Source organism: Lathyrus oleraceus, chromosome 6, assembly GCF_024323335.1.
Source record: "Lathyrus oleraceus cultivar Zhongwan6 chromosome 6, CAAS_Psat_ZW6_1.0, whole genome shotgun sequence".
Taxonomy (NCBI): Eukaryota; Viridiplantae; Streptophyta; class Magnoliopsida; order Fabales; family Fabaceae; genus Lathyrus; species Lathyrus oleraceus.
Genome location: NC_066584.1, coordinates 457,062,811 through 457,067,491, shown reverse-complemented (window position 1 = coordinate 457,067,491; position 4,681 = coordinate 457,062,811). Strand labels below are relative to the sequence as shown.

The window sequence follows — 4,681 nt, the reverse complement described above, 5'->3', positions numbered from 1 at the left end:
GGTCGGTGGAGAATGAATATGAATAAAGGGAATTAAAATAAAATTCAGAATTTTAATTAGAAAATAAAAAAGGAGAATTAGGAAGAACACGAGAGAACATGTTCTATTGGAAGAAAAAGGAAGCAAAACCCTAACACTCCAAAAAGTCCCCTCTTCTTCTCCAAAACTCAAAAAGAGGGTCTAACTCACCAAGATGATAACATTAGAGATTATGCAAGTTAGAACTTTCACCATTGTTAGGAGCTTCACAAAGAATTCTGCACTAACACGGTAGGGGGGGGGGGATTACTCTATAACTTTGAAATTTTGGCATTTAGGGTAGTGGGGTTTCCATTGAACCCCGAATTAAATGAGATTCCATGTGAATTCCCCCTGTGATGATGATTCATAGGCCCTAGGTTATGATTCTCTCTTTATCACCAATGATTTGGTTAAATTGCAGATTTTTGATGTAATTTTTCCATGAAATATATTCTTTAATATTGTTATCATGTGTTGATTAAATGATGATGCATTGTGATGAACCAGTAATTTTACATTGTTGTGTAGATGATGTCATACTGTATGATATTCTGCGATTTCAAACTTATGTTAATTATTGTGTTTAAATTGACTTCATGTACGATGACAGATGTGAAAAATAGAAAATGTGCAGGGTGTAACCGGCTACACTCTTTATGTAACTAGATACTACCCTTGAAACTAGTCAAAATTTGAGGCAGAAGTGGGGTGTAACCAGTTACATGTTTTGTGTAACCGATTACGCACCATGAATTCATCATAAAATGAGTTTCGTAACTCTGATTGAGGTGCAGTTGAATGTGTTGGAAAGCTGGTTCAAAGATCTATCTAATGGTGAATTAAAAATGAAGCTTTTATGCCATATTTTTGTTATATGATTTGAATTTTCAATGTAAAATTTCTAGTGCATGTGTTAACACTGATTGAATAATGAATCTTATTGACTATGTGATACTTAGTAAAGTTATACAAAGATCTATTTTATGGTAAAGACTTCATGATGCATATATGTATGAATGATACTATGAATATGAATAATTATGTAATGTTGCATAATGTTTTAAGACATGAGTCTAATGAGTGATAGGATGCTTGTTATGAATCAAGTCTTGAATGACGAATGATTATGTGAATACCCTTAGAACATGAGCCTAGCGTTTGATAAAATATATGAAGCTCTTCTGTGGTGAACATGTTAGAGGTTAGGTAATAACTAATATTCATTATGTTGAAGGTTTGATAAGAACCAATGTTGAATTATTTTGAAGGTGAACTAATGTTGAATTATGACGAATATTTGATAAGAACCAGTCTTGAATTATGTTGGAGGTTCGATAAGAACTAGTGTATTAATTATGGTTTAAATGTTCAGATGGAATTCATGTTTGTTTTTGTAATGAATCATATATATCAGAGTAGGTATCGTCTAGAGAGAGTGTGTAGTAAGATGTAGCTCGCATGTACTCCCGGACATTACATGTCTACGGACGTCTAGGAGAGAGTCATAGTAAGGGCATAACTCACATGTACTACTAGAAGTAGATTTTAGTGAAGGGTATTGTAGTACATACATAGCTCGCAGGTACTCCTAGACATTGCATGTTTAGGGATGTCTAGGAGAGTGGTGTAGTGCGGAACAAACTCATTTATCCTCTTAAGCTATTAGAACACAGTAAAATAAGCTCTGAGTTAAATGTTGGTACCACAAGCATATTAGTAGAGGATTGTATTGAAAAATAATTCATGTGTATGTTGTGCGATATTGTGATTCCGTGTAATGTTATACAATTGTGTATATGTCGTATGATTATATGTTATGAAATGTCATGTAAAACTATGCAATATTGTGAAATGATGAAATATTGTATGTTGCTATTGATGTTTCACTCTGATGTTATTATACCATTTAATTTATAGAATGTATTCTCACCCCTTTATTTCTATTTTTCCCAATATGAGTCAATGTACAAATTATTATCATGTTGAAACTGAGGAGTAGTCGTTGGCAGTACCTTTTGGAAGATGGTGTAGAAGACCACTTCGTTAGTTTCTTAATGCCTATGTTTTGTTGAACTATTAATTCAACTAGATAGTCTAGTTTTAATTAGGCTATGATAATGTAACATCGGGGTCGTGATTCACATTGTGGAATTATTACTTTGATGTTATGTTTTTTAGCGAAGTACTCTTTTGTGAGAAATTTCCATGTTATCTATGTTAATGTGATACCCTTTTGATTTTATATTTACTTATTCTACAATGTATGTTATATTATAAAGAATTTTTTATTGGAGTTTTAGGGTGTCACATCGACTACTAGCCTTGATGACACCCTATTATCATGTAATTTTAGTAAACATTTGCATATGGTTTTAGCAACTTTTAGTAGTTTAAAGTTGTGTTTTATGAAAAATAATAAGACAATGAAGAAGTTGAAGAAACAAGGTGAAACTTAGAAAATGTGAAGATTTTGTGAAGAAAATAACATTTCAACACTAGAAAATTCGTGTCCAGGTGGCAGGAATTTCTTCAAAATGTCACATCAGGCCATGATCAAAGGGGATCACGACACAACCCAATTGTAACAAAGCAAATTATGGAACGATGTAAAGGGGTCGTGGCATGATTAAACCTAGATTCTGAAGCGTTTTTACTTTTATAAAAGGGAAAATGCAGAATTTGTTAGGGGGATTTTTTAGCAAATGATTTTGACGACAAAGACAGATTTTGAAGCTCCGGAGCGAAGGTTTACATCATCAGAAGCTAAATTGTTTCCAAAATTTCATGTATTGTTTTTCTACTTCTATTGCTATGAATTATTTTAGTATGAGTAGCTAAGTTTCCATTGATTAGGATTTATTAGATGAACCTTTTTGGTTCATATGCCTGAGTTTTGTACTATTTGTATATTTTTATTATTCAATATTTGTTATTTAGTTAATCTTGTGCTTATTGCTTTGTATGTATTGATGAACTCATATATCAAACCTATAATTGTCGAGATTACTGACCCTAACTCTGTGATTATGAAATTTATTAACCATTCAACTTAGTAATTGATTAGGAATAAGAAGTTATGAGTTGTGACTTGAGGTTTAACAATCTAAATTGCGTATTTTAACTTCAAACTGACCTAAGGGATTGGTGAGTTGTAGTGTAGAATAGTGAGTTATACACCAAGGAAATGTGTATAACAACTTAGTTAAACCGTTGTAATTTCTTATTAATCAATTTAGAACAAATAGACACTGACATCAACAATGACATACGAAGGATTCGAAACAAAGCATAATTTCCTTTAATAAGATAAAACTTCCATCATTTTATTTACGCGATTTATATCAAATCAAACCTTAACCCCCCCGGTTTGATTATTATAACACTTTAACTGTTTTGTTAAAGTAAATCAAACCTTATTGATACAAACATTTCTATTGCTTGCCAAAACATTTAGCAAACTTGCTAAATATTATATACAGTTTTTGACGCCGTTGTCGGGGATTGTTAAATTATTTCATAAAGGCAATTTTTGTGCTACACTTTTTATTTTATATTTTTCATTTATGTTATTTTATTTCATTTTAATTTTATTTCCAAATTTCTACTCCTATTTAGTTTTTTTTATGTAGTGCTACTAAGGTACTTCTTGACTATTTATACGAGGTTCAGGATCAAGGCTGATACCGCTTAACTTCGAAATAGTGAAGACAATAAGAGAAAATTAGAAAGTATCTAGAGCAACATAGTTAGCCAAAAAGAAGTTAGAAGAACATAAAACACATGTTTCTTCTGATAACGAAAGCGATCAAGAGAAATAAGACATGGTGATTCCACCAAGACAAACAATAGGAGACTACTGTAGGAGAACTGACGCTAGATTTTTTTTCCAGGATTTCATCCTACTAACCCTGTTACTTTTAATATTAAGAATTATGTGCTTCCAAGTTTGAGAGATAACTCATTAGACGAACACGCTATCAGATACCTGTAGGAGCATCTGACTCGCTTTTATGAGAAAAGTTTGACGTGAGAACCAGAGGGGGTAAATGATGATTTGATCAAATTAAGGTTGTTCAAATTTTCTCTAATCATAAGGGCTAAAGATTGGTTGCAGTGTTTACCAAATAGGACCATTCAAACATGGAAGGATCTAGATGATAAGTTTGTGGAAAGGTTTTTCACTACTACTCAATTTGTGGAAATAAGAGTTGAGATTTCAAGCTTTGAATAAGATGATGTTGAATCTTTGTATGATGCTTGGGAGAGATTCAAACTATTACTCAAAAGATGTCCAAATCACAATATGATTAATACGGAACAGATGAAACATTTCACTAGAGGTTTGAAAAGTCAGACAAGGATACTTCTTGATGCCTCAACTAGAGGTACCATTAAGATAATTGCTGAAGATGAAGTGAAAGAGTTGATTAAGAAGATGTGCCAGAATGAACATCACACATAAAGTGAAAGAAGATTCAAACCAAAGGGTGTATTGGAACTGAATACCAACAATTACATGTTAGCTCAACTATAGGTACTTACTAAATTATTAGTTGGAGCCATAGTTGTTCCAGCCAATGCTAGTCAAGTTCAGTTATTACGATATGATTTTTGTGGATAAGGGCATGCTAATGGCAAATATCTACCTGAATATGTTACC

General features: G+C 32.3%; 1 non-coding gene across 1 annotated transcript; it reads right to left on the bottom strand.

Annotated features, from left to right (window-relative positions):
• Positions 1-4,219: 4,219 nt before the first annotated feature.
• LOC127099564 (small nucleolar RNA R71) lies at positions 4,220-4,326 on the bottom strand. The gene has a single exon (XR_007794054.1). It is a non-coding gene; the product is annotated as a small nucleolar RNA R71 (small nucleolar RNA).
• Between the last annotated feature and the right edge of the window lie 355 nt (positions 4,327-4,681).